This window comes from Nesoenas mayeri (genome assembly GCF_963082525.1).
Source record: "Nesoenas mayeri genome assembly, chromosome: 18".
In the NCBI taxonomy this organism is placed as follows: Eukaryota; Metazoa; Chordata; class Aves; order Columbiformes; family Columbidae; genus Nesoenas; species Nesoenas mayeri.
The window spans coordinates 5,729,669-5,742,360 of NC_137566.1; the positions used below are offsets into that span (position 1 = coordinate 5,729,669).

Below are 12,692 nucleotides of genomic sequence, written 5' to 3' on the forward strand. Positions count from 1 at the left end.
CTGAGCCTGGAAAGCCCAGTTCGGGAAACCTCTGCTGGACCAATGCCTCCGTGGGCACAGAATCATTTTGTTTGGAAGAGACCATCAAGATCATCCAGACCAACCATAACCGACCTCTAGCACTAAACCACGTCCCTAAGAATCTCATCTATATGCCTTTTAAACACCCCCAGAGTCATACAACTGCACGGCAAACACGAGTTCACACACGTGCACTGCCGTGCGCTACATGTGTGCTTGGCATTCTCCTCTCCCACAGAGGTTTTAATAGTTCAGAAAAGGAGGGAAGCACACACTAGGATGCCTCAGCACCCCAGCTCTGCCCTGCGGGTCCTTCCTGTGCCAAACCTCAGCTCAGTTGTTGGCTCCCCGTGCTGCCACGGGACCCGCACACTGCAGTCGAAACACTTGATGATGCAGTCGAACACAACGCAGATTTAGAGGCGATGGGACCATCCTCTCCTTGAGCAAAGCTTGCCAAACTGCCTTCTCTCCCACCCCTGGTTTCCAGGAGATAAATCCATCCAAGCTATTGAGCTCACATCTTCGTCACCATGCTGAGAGTTTCTCCAGCCTGGCAGAGGTGGTGAGATCCACCCCGGGGTTTGGCACAACATGATGATCTCAATCTCACCCTGTCCTATATCAAGGGCCTTTGACAGCGTAACAACCACAGGAACAAACTGAAGCAGAGGAAGCACAAGGCTCTCCAGCCTCTGCAAAATCAGCTTCCAACTCCAGCAGCAATTTAAGGACGCAGCTGAAGGTCACTATACCTTTGTAAAGCATATTACATGTTCCCTTCACACATCTCCCTCCTGTCCACCCCCATACGTTATTTTGAAAGCGATTTACTCTCCTTATGGCTCCCCTACTCATATGCACGTCTCCCACAAAACAATTCATACCAATAGCCTCTCTTCCTCCCTTCCTTCCTTTTTGCTGGTACAAATTGCAGTGGGAAAATATGTTGCTTGGCTTAAAAATTACAACAACAGGAAAAAAAAGGCATTAACTGAACAATATGAGCGATACTTGGGTAAAAATACATTGCAACAGAGATTGGAAGTGGCAGCATTTGTTCCAGCCCTCACAGGAATCCCAGCACAACCAGCAGAGTCATACCTGTCCTGACACACGGGCTGGCTATAGGGGTTGTTCTGGGAAGATACCAAAACCAGTATCCCACCAGCTTCAGTGATCAGGAGGGATTCTCCAAAACGCAGTCCCGGGTTTGGATCAGTGCAACCACCCACAAGCCCATACCTGCATCCCATATCTGAGAGATACACCAGTTGTGTTCCTCCACTGGTTACACTTGGATGGTGCCTCTGCCATCCCAGGACATCACCAAGGGTCTGGCACAAGGGACAAGGAACTGCCAAACCCCTTGGACTGTGCACCATTTTCTGCCAGCAGAGCCTGGGAAGCTGGGATGGAGACAGTGACAATAAAAGCATCTCATAGCCCTTGGGAACAAGTCCTCAACCTCACTGAGATATAGAATCGTTTTGGTTGGAAGAGATCCTCATGATCGAGTCCAACCGCTGCTCCAGCCCAGACATGGGCACTAACCCATGTCCCTGAGAACCTCATCTCCGCATCTGTTCAACCCCTCCAGGGACGGTGACTCCAGCACTGCCCTGGGCAGCTTGTTCCAATGCCCCACAGCCCCTTCCCGGAAGAAATTGTTCACAAGACCCAACCTCAACCTCCCTTTGTCCAATTTGAGTTTCCTCTCATCCTATCACTTGTTACTTGGGAAAAATATTCAAGTGTCTTCAGACGTGGCCTTGAAGGAGAGAGGCCCTCAGTCAACGCTCCTGAAGCCCACAGAGTCCCCACGGCCACCCAGGATCTGGCAGCCCCCTCGATGACACACAGCTCCTCCCCAAACCAGGCTCAATGCCTTGCAATGAGTTGGATGGTCCCACAACCTGGAATTTGCAGCTTATTACAACAGAGCAGTGAGGCTTAGGGTCTGCAAGGGTGCCAGCTCCCCTGTGTCTCCCAGTGTTTGGCTTAAAGTTTCAGTCCCTGGAGCCACAACCATACCTCTCCTCCAGCCACAACATCTGCACTCCTGCCACTGCAGGGAAAGGGCTGGAAAGGCAACAGCAGCTTCTATTAGAGTTTCCCATACTATGCATTGAGTAAAAAAGAGTTACAGAAAAAAACAGTTCTTTAAGCAACTGATTTTCACATCCCTCTCTGATTTCTGAGTGCCAGAGAGCGAGTTATCGATTCCTCAACATTACCAGTGGTTAAAATGCTCCTGGAGTTTTGGAGAGAGGAGCAACTCGCGGAGCAGCTCAAGAGCTGCTCGACTGCGCAAGCTGCTTCGCTGGAATCAAAGTGTTTCGCCAGAACACGTCAAACTCAATCAAGGATTAAATGGAAAAGTTTGGGCGCAATCAGAAGTCGAGGCTGGTGGAATTTTTACCTCCTGATCTGTGCACGGATTCATGACGGCACCTGGGGCCACAGCTCCATCATCTCGGACACCAGCTCCATCTCCTGCTCTGTCGCTCACCGCTGCTAGGATTTCTCCAATAACCAGCTTTCTCCATGCACAGGGAGGGTGCTCTCCTGGGGATCACTGACGCTGGCTCGAAAAACGTAACGCAACGTCGCATCCATAACGCACCACATAAACATCAGCTATGCGTAACACAGTTTAATAACATTATAATTGTCTCCTCCAAATCAAACCCCTGAGTTTCAATAAGCACATTTTGATGTTTCGGGATGAGTATTTTGGAAATTTCTATTCTACAAAGTATTTCAAGAAATTAACTTTCCAATTCTACTTGGGATGAGCATAGATTTCACAACACTGGAAGTTTTTCACATGGTAGAAACCCTGTTTTCTCACCGGCTCTAAATAATGGGCGCTTGTTGCTTTTTGAAGCATGAAATAAGTAACAGCGTTTGTTGTGAAACCGGGATGCGGACAGATTTGCAACAGTGCCACCCTGAAGGTGCTAAGCTCCAGGAAGGAGAGAGCTTTACTAGCATAAAATCAAGTCATTACACCGATGACTCTGTGATGACGGCGAGACAGAGTTGGACAACAGCTTCACACATATTGGGAAGAAAGCGCATCTGGACAGCGACGTCCTGTCGCAGAGAGTGGTGGATACAGCAATGACGTGAGAAATACTGAGAACTTTACCTCTCCGTCACCTTCTCAACCCCTCTACCATCTCTCAAGCAAGACCGTCCCCATGGGTCCCCTGCTCTCCACCTGTTTGGGCCATATGGCACACGCAGGCACAGCCTGGCCAACAACACCAGGAGACTATTGCCTGCACTACACAAGCAACTCAAGGGAGATAGATATATATACATAAAAAAAAAATCAAAACAAAGCACAAATAACCCACATACCCGTACATCAGGGCACCAAGCGCCTCCTGCAACGCATACATCTCCAAAGCATCCTCAGGCGAACCCACCAGGGGAAATGATTTACGCGGCACGGCGCGCTCCGCCGGCGCTGGCCCCCAGCCCAGCCTGCCAGCGCGGTGCGAGGGAGGATCAATCTCTCTCCCAGAAGCTCTTCTACACAGAGGGGTTTTCAGATGCAGCAACAGAGCGATATGGGAACCCGGGAGCATTTTTGAAAACAGGCTTGTATTCCATCTTGACTTTTTTTTTTTCCTTTTCTCTCCTCGCCCTTTTTGTTGGGTTTTAAAATAGAAAATATACTTTTTTTTCTAACATGGGTATTAATACATTGGTAGATTATTATATATGTTAATAAATCTCTTGCTACAAAAATAGATTTTTATACGTAAAAATCTGATTTCAATTGCAAATTGAAGGGGGAGGGTAGCAGAAGAGATAAAGTTTCATTCGCGATGTCTCCTTCGAAAGAAACTGAACAAATGTATTTTCCTCCTTCATATATTCATGAGATGACTGTTTCCCTACCCCGTTCCCCACCACCCTCAGCTCTGGGCTTGGAGCCAGCACAGCCCTTATCTGGCATGAGGCAGGGGAAAAAAAATACCCTGATAGGATCAGAAGTTTTCAGTAGTTTAACAAATTTGAAAGAAAAAAGTCTCCATTGGGTTTTAATAAAGCTCAAGGTGTGTGATGGGGAAGAGGGGATGCAGGAAAGGCTGGGGTGCAGCATGGGAGAGGGATGGAGACCTGTGGGGGTTTGGGGTCCCACAGTGGGGATGAGGACCCTGGGAGCACCAGGGCACCCCACAACCCTCTGACCCCACATCCACTCTTTGCTTTTCCATTCCACCCACGTATAGGAAGCAGGAGATAACATCTGAAGCTCCGGCCCTTGCTGCAGCCAGGTGAGCTGCTCCTAAAACCAGCAGGACCTGCTGGAACCCCCAGCACCCCAGGAAGGAGCATCCGGGGCCAGAACCCATGGCAGGTCCCTCCCAGCAACAGCTGCCCTGACCCTTCTTCATCCTCTCTCCAGTCACGGCGCTCAACCGCTTCCCAGCTAATTGCCTCCACTCATGTGTGCAAACTAACCATTTACTGGAAAATGCCACAGAATGTTAATTTCATTCGGAATTGGGTAATTGCAAAGCACTTCCATTTTTTTTTTTTTATTATAGGAAATGAATAAGCATTGTATTAATAGCATCTCTTCCAACTCCGACCACAATCGCGTCCCCGTTGACAGAAGCAGTGAGTTATTCGTCACCCTTTCCCTGCCTTTCTACCTGCCTTCCCTTCCTCCAGCCACGGTCACGACTTCCCATGTTGGTAATTAAGATAATGCAATAGAATTATAAACACATCACAAAAGATCAGACATTTACGAGCCGTGGTCCAACGGTCCCTGGCTCTGCCTGCCACCTCTGCATCACCAGCATCTTTAAAAAGCAGACGGGTCTCTGCGCTCCTTGGGCTGCTGCCAGCTGGGTTCAATCTTCCCAGGAGCTGTTTCTGACCAGGGAAGCCTCAGCTCTTCCATGAAGGAAAGACTTCTCCAGCACAGCCCCCCCTAACGTGTACACAGCATTTCTATCTTTATCCCATTTCTTCTGGAAGAAAAAGCCTTTGGCCATGGGATGCTGCCCCGCGAAGCCTGCTCCATCGCTCCCTGCCCCAGCACTAAGAAGGTGCAAACCTCCAGAGACTCTGCTTCCCACCTTCTCTGCTCCAGTAAAACCCTTAACTTACTTTTTTATGAGATATCATAACTTTTTCACCTATGCAGAGAGGAATGGGGAAGATAGGCAGACCCTCAGTAGCAGCTAATGCTCCGCAAGTTATAAAGTAATTGGAAAGTTAAATAAGAACACTCAAGAGGAAGCTTCTCGACTTGGTGCTAATGGGCACATGGAGCAGCCTGGGCTAATGTTGCGTGGAGGAAAGCACAGAGAAAGTACAGCACTGACCTCGGCATATCTCCAAAACTCTGCAAAAACGGGAGAAAACGTGCTCTGGGGATCCAGCTGGGATGGGGACCCACCAAGGGCAGGAGGAAGCCTCATCTTGCTCCTTCCTGAGGAGCCTGCGCTGGAGGATGGACCTAGAGGCAGCAGCACTTTGCCGTATATAAAGCAGGAGGGGGGTGAGTGTGAGCGAGTACCAGCACCCCGGTGATGGGCACAGGCTCTGGGAACAGCAAATGTGGGTGGGAGACATGGCATCATGGCCCCTTCTCCAGCCTCAACCACAACACATCTCACAGCTCATCAGAATGAATCTGCCAGTTAGAAACAGCATTTCCTTCGCCCCTCAGGCACGGTGACACCTTTCCTGGTACTGGCAACTCTGTGCCATGTGCTGGAGAGAACAAGGAAGCAAAGTTAACCCGGAGGAAAGCCACCAAAAACCCATATTGCAATGGGGCCAAGAAGCCCCAGCCACACATCGATGGTCCAAACACCACCAAAACAACCCCATCTGCAGCAGCAGGGACCAACCACCTCCCACAGCGAGAAGCACATGGGTGCAGGCAACAAAGAAGGAGCCAAACAGCAGCTTTTTGGCTCAGAAGAAGACCTGGAGCTGATGGAACCACCTGAAGAGCCCAGGTTATCAACAGCAAACCAATGCCAAGCCATGCAGGTGAACGAGCAAGGCTGAGTACGGACCCACAGGATGAGTCACAGCAAACGCTGTAACTCAGCGGGGCCGTCAGAAAGGATTGATTTGAAGCACCTTGTTAATAAGTTTCTTCTCCCGCTGGTCCTTTGGGTAGGTCGCTGCCTAATGATAAATGGGGCTGAAAGGTGCCTGCAGACCTAATATCAGAGCAGGTGCCCGGCCTCAATCCATCTTTCTTAGGAGCCAGCTGACAAAACTAACTGTCTCGGTGCCGTAGCCAGGTAAAACATGACTGGTATGAAGAGGACATGCAAAGAGCTGGTAAAGCAGCTGTCCACCTGTTCCCCTCCCCATAAAACACATCAACCCAAGACAGAGAGACTCTCACATGTGGAGCCACAATGCCACTAAAAGCCAAGGTGAAGACGCACCACGTTACCATGTACCAAGAAAAACCCATCGCTCTCATGCAGGCAACAGGACCTGAAGCAGCCTCAGCTCCGAGTCACACATCCTGACCACCCACATCTCTGTATTTCCAGCAGAAATGGAGAATGTCGGGATGTTCTCCTTCATCCCACACCATCTTCTGGTCAGCCTGACTTCAGGAGCCGGTGGCAGGTTTTTGCTCCATGCTGACACCATGGAGCCGAAGCTCTCCCATGTCCTCTTCATTGCACACAAGGTAGCTGCAAGATGCAACCCAGCAGGGAAACTTAGGAGAGAGGAGAACATCTGAGATCCCTCAAGGTCTCCCAAGGGGAATAAACAGCCACCATATTATTTTTTAGGTTTTGCATCAGAAAAGAAAAAAAAAAGTTTAAAAAAAACCCATATCAAAGTTAATCCCGGTCAACAACTGGCCTACAATCCAGCTAGGCCTTAAATAATGTAGTGCTTCATCAAACATTTATAGTGATGCACAAAGTGATCAACAATGCGCACCTGGCGTTTATATAAATATAGTTCCCGATGGCTTGTTTTCCTTGGACAGCCAAAACTTCACAGCTTATCTTCTGTTAGCTTGTGATTTTTGCCTGGATAAAAAGCACTTTGGACACCTGGGGAATCAGGACACCTGCACACAAATCTGCCAGGACATGCCCACCGGGCATCAGCAGCCTATGTGACCCAGCAAGAGCCCAGGCTGAAAGAGCCATTACTGAGTTGAGGAGCCACAAGTCACTCAGCAGTGGCTGGTAAAGAGGGTGACAAAGGGCATTGCTTCTCGCATGGGATGTCGCACAGCACTGCCATGAGACCAAGCCTTGCAACGTGGGGACAAACCAGAGGGACTCCAGGGAACCACCATTCCTATGGGATGCTCAGCAAAACGCTGGCACATTACAACACCCTTTTCTCTTCCACTCCCTATGGCACCATCAGAAACGGTTTATCCATCTGCTTCTTCCCCGCCCGTCTTGCAAAATTATGAGTGCAATGCTGCAAAGAGTCGGGAGAAAAACAAGAAAACCATGTCAAGAAATCCAACCTACCAGCCTTTTCTCAACAGCTAAGAAGAGCCCTGACCAGCCTGAGAGGTGTTTAAATTTTAATCAGTCATTAAGCACATGGCAGCACAGCACCTCCCTTGTCCCGGGAGATGCAGGACCCAAGGAGACCACCAGCTTCCCCATCCCTTCTGACCTATCACTGGAGACACGTTGGACGTGGGTCTCACCTCCTGGGCAGGCTCACATACATCTATGGTGCTGCCTTAGGCCACTTTCTTTTTGGGTGTAACGGAGGGGGCGTGTGTCCCACAGGACCATCAGGCCAAGAGACCATCATTCCCTTGCCCCATGTTGATGGGGACAACCCCAATTTTGGATGGAAGCAACCAGTCCAGTGTGATAAGATGATCAAAAACAAACCTAAAACTCCAGCCTGGCAGCTCTCCAGAGCTCAAAAGGCAATTAATGTATTAATTATGCCTGTGTTTATCTCTCTGGAAAGCAAAGCATTTCCCAGGCAGGTGTGGACATCTCCAAATCAACACTGAAGTCAGAGCTGGCATCAATATAGAACTGAAAGACCCAGTGGCATATCCATCGTAACCTCTGCAACTGGGGCCCCTATTCTCTCCATTAATGCACTCAAATCAGTTGGAATTAAGCATGTTGGACTTAAAGACATGTTTAATTTCTGTGATAACTAGAGACACCAGCTATGCATGTGATTAAATGCTTTCCTGAACTGGGACTTGATTCCTACCCTGTTGGGCCTCTTTTTTTATTTTTCTATTTCTTTAAAGCTGAAATTCGCAGCCGGGTTTTTCAGCCAGGAATAGCAGACTGCTAAAAACCACTTTCCAGGAGCAAGCGACGTGAACATACATTTTCAAAGGTCTCTGTAAATTACGCAAGGAGTTGGAGGGGATTAGAGCTGGAAAAAGCTGATCACGGACAAAGAGGGTCACGATCCCATCAGATCACTGAAAAGAAGACAAGAGCCCTAAGACACATCAGATGCCGTCCTGACGTATTGTCCCATTTTAGCTTCCAGCCCCAGCGAACGTTAAGCCATCGTTTTATTTATTAAAGGCTCAGAAAGCCTCTGGTTAATGCTCAGATTCAGGGTGGCACTGCATCCACCTACCTGGGATGCAGATAGCGGCTCCAGCATTGGCACAGTGGTGTGGGCACCGGGGAGGGGATGTGTCCCTGTCACAGCCAGCCTTGTGCCCAGCCAGGTGGGGACATCCCTTCAAGGATGGAAACATCAGGCTGGTTATCTCTCTCCTGCTGCCCATGGGCTCTCCTGTCTCTGTCACGGAGGAGAACACCATCACTTTGCACCTTACAAAGGCATCGCCTCTGGCCGTGTCTTTACATCTCACCTCCAAGACAGAGCAGGCTTCATGCATTTATTACAAATCACACCTCTAGAATGCTGTTTGGCTCCCCTCTCCAACTCACAGATGATGACTGGACCGTTAAGTGACATGACCAGGATTACCAAAGCAGCCAGTGGCAGAGCAGAGCTGGATCTACATCTCCAGGTTCTCGTGAGGTGCTGGGCCATTTTCAGGCCTGCTCAAAAACCTCTCGCTATCACTGCAGAGAAAAGCATCTATGGATTAAGTAAGAAAAACTTCAGAGGTTTACCGAAGTTAACACAGCAGGTGAGAAGAAAGTCCAGGAGATATGAATTCAAGATGACTGCACAAGCACACCTTTGATATGCCTACGGTATTAATCATCGGTATCATCGGTAATAAGTCCTGTCTCCTGTCTAGACTTGGAGGCCATACCCAGACTGCACAGTCTGTGAAGCCAGCACGAAGGCTCGCTTGAAAAGTCCTTTTTTTTGAACATGAAAGAAACTGAGAAAATAAAGATGGATCCTTTGTTGCGGGACTGGAATTGCAGATACTCCATTTTCAAGTCTGACATCTATTTTCTGCTTCTCACCAATCCTTAGGAGATTTGGATCGGCAAAGTCTTCTTGCCAGGGAACTTGTGGGTAACCCCACAATCAGGCTTGCTGGACTTTTATCTGCTTTCATGTACCAACTTCATCTCTGTGCAGCTAACGTGTCTCACCTGGGGATGCAGCAGTGCTGCCTGCAATGGACCAGGGGCCAAACCCCCTCAAACAGCACCTGACGGACAGAGACAAAGGGCTCCTGCTGCTGCAGGATGGAACCACGTTGGTCAAAATGAGAGCCAGGTATATTAAAGGAGAAAAGCAAGTTAAGAATTCCCAAAGGGCTGGAGCTTGAGGCCATCTGCTTGGGAAAGTCAGAACAGCAGAAATCATCAGGAGCACGGACTGGAAACTACCTGGAGAAGTGAGGACAGATGCAGCGAGGGGATGGACACAACCTGCACGAATTTACCCAAATCCCGCTAATCGTAGAATGCTGTGTAGGCACAGGGGGTGGGTTTGGACACAGGGGTCTCCTCAGCTAAGGCCAAAGCCCAGGAACTGCACCCCACGTCTGCAGACCCTGCTTGGCACCACACACACCCACCGACACCAAACCCCAGAGACCTCAGAATCGCCAGGGACAACCCAAAACTGCGAGGAGATGGCACAGCCCCCTTTTCACTCCAGCACAAAGGGACCCTTTTGGCTAATTAGGACTGCCTGGCTCTTGCCTCCTTCCTTGCTCCATTGCATTTTATGATATTAATTAAAAAAAGAGAAAAAAAAAAAAAGACTACTTTTCTTCTTAAACTACCTCAGATTTTTCTTCTGTCTAAATTCATCTGGGCTCTGTGCAATGTCATCGGGTCAGTCTGTGCTCCTGCTGCAGTTCTAATTCTGTCAGCTTTCCATTTTCTAGGGAGTTGAGGGATTTTTCTTTCTTTTTTTTCTTTCCCCCAAGTCAAAAATGATTTTGCATAAGAGTAATAATGTTAATTGCCCTGCACAGTGCATCCAGATTACAGCTGCAACCAGGGAGAAATAAACATCTCATCTTTGCCCTGCTGTTTATCTACCCACAGCAGAGCCCGGTATCAGGTCAGAACCTGTAATTTCATTAACTTTATCACTCAGACGCGCTTGTTGCTAGGTGTCATTATTCAGCACATTGCTCCCATGTTTTGTTTGCGCTGGGCTTCACTTCAGATGCTCCAGCACCGTGTGGGAGCAGCCCTCCCATCTGCATCGCTGCAGAACCCTGCCTGAGACATGGGAGGAAAGTTTGGCTCACTGATCCATGCTCTGCTCGCCTGTGATTTGTAAAATATTTGTGCTGTTTGACCTCTCGGGCAGGGACTTCTCTCCCATTTTGCAGGGTTGTACATAGCGGAGTCACCCAGTGCAATTCCCTGCCTGACCTGATACATCCAGAAGCTCCACGTGGGGAATAAAATAACCATATTCTTTATTGAGGAAAGGGCAATTGAGCTCAACAGCTGCACAGCGTGGGGTGCAGGAATCCCAAATGACGGGAAGCGCCCACCGTCAGCACGACCCGGCACCTGCAAATCAATCACTGCTTGGCACACAGGGGAAAGCGAGCAGTGCAGGCAGGTGGAGGGCGAGCCGAAATGCTCCATCTTCATCGGATTTGCCATCCCTGGTAATTAATGCTGGGAAGTGACACTTGAAAGAGCTTCTAGTGACAGCCCCAGCGATGATACCGTTTGGAGCCCGCTGACAAGTCCCAGTTGATGTCTTATCACAACGCTACACTGCAAGAGCAGCAAGGAGAGCTTTTCCCTTGGGTGCTCACGGACTCCCCAGGATGCTGACACAGCTCCTCACCCAGCCCTGGTGATGGCACCAAAACTTGGCAGCTCGGGCCAAGGCAGCCAGCAAACAGAAGGGTGACCCCATCATCAAGCTAAGACCATGCTCCAGCTGGGTCTTCCCTGCTGCATCCATCTTCAACCTGCCTGTAAAACTGCACCTGAGCAGAACTGATTTCCAGTCCCTGGGGATCTCCAGGTACACGGTGTCTGCTCACACCAACTGCGCAGTTTCTCCGTCCCACCTGCCGCATCCCCGCGGGAATCCCGGCTGCAGCTGCTGCTCGCGGGCACATCTACCACCTCCCAAATCACCGCGTTACCCATGCGTGGGCCAACCAGGTGGAAGTGCAAAGCCCACAGCACATATATTTACATTTCTGCTGTAGAAAACCTAGATCTGAACTACAGTCACTTCGTCCTTGATGACCCATGTTCAGCAGAGAGGAGCAACAAGTGCATACCACAGCTTGACTCCTCAAAGCAAAGCCTCATCCAGGAGGGAAAAGTGCCCATCCGGGAGGAAACACACAGTGAACAGCACGGTTTGGAAGGAACAGAGCAGGCAAGGCACAAACTTGCCTTGATCCAAGGTGCAAAGTCCAACAGCATCACGAGCTGAGCTGGTGGGAGCATTTGTGAACATATCTCCCAGGCTGGGGTAGCCCTGGCCCCGCAGGCAGATTGCAGCCCTGGCTTAGGGGGGGTTTTCAGCCAGTAAAATAAATTCTTTATTGCTAATTCCTGAAGCCCTCAGATAGTTTAATATTCTGCCCTAGATCTTGTTTACTACCATGTGTTGAAGAGGACTGAAATGCAGTTACTGCTGTCTTCCCCACGCACACAACTGTAAATAATTTATAGAAAAGCAAAACAAAGAAGAGAATATGAAAGAATAAAAAAAGGCAGCGATATGTTACGATATATGAAAGGTTTCGTTTGTTCATTCTCACCAAACAGAGGATTGGGGAAACATCTCTTAACACCAGAGGCCATTAACAGCCAGGCATACACAAAGGGGGATGCCAACAGGGATGATCAGACCAGCACTCAAGGACGGCAGATGGACCCTTGGGCACCTCTGCGTTTGTTTGAGCAATGATAACTATCACTATTGCAATAACCTTGTTTAAAAAGGGAAAGAATAAAAAGCACTTCAAGGGTGGAAGAAAAAACAACCTCAGCCAGCACTTAGGGCAGTCACAGATGCAGGGACCTGCCTCCACGATGCACTGTGGGGGCTCTCGCTGGCTCTGATGCTCAGAGCTGCACAGTCTCCCCCACAGAGCCAAGACGAGTCCCTGTATCCACCCCTGTCCCTCAGCAATGTTGCCTTGGCTGCTCTGACAGGGACTGGTCAGTCTTTATGGGAATCCCCCATGGGAAGAAGGCGGAATGGTCCAGCATCACCCCACACGCCCCTTCTCTGCATGGAGGGAGCTGGAGCATCCCTTC

At 49.4% G+C, this 12,692-nt stretch overlaps 1 protein-coding gene across 1 annotated transcript in view; it reads right to left on the reverse strand.

The window, feature by feature from the left end:
- Window positions 1–12,692, reverse strand: part of ASTN2 (astrotactin 2) — a gene marked incomplete at its 5' end in the record, with an annotated part of 313,041 nt that overhangs the window by 220,315 nt on the left and 80,034 nt on the right. The window lies entirely within an intron of this gene.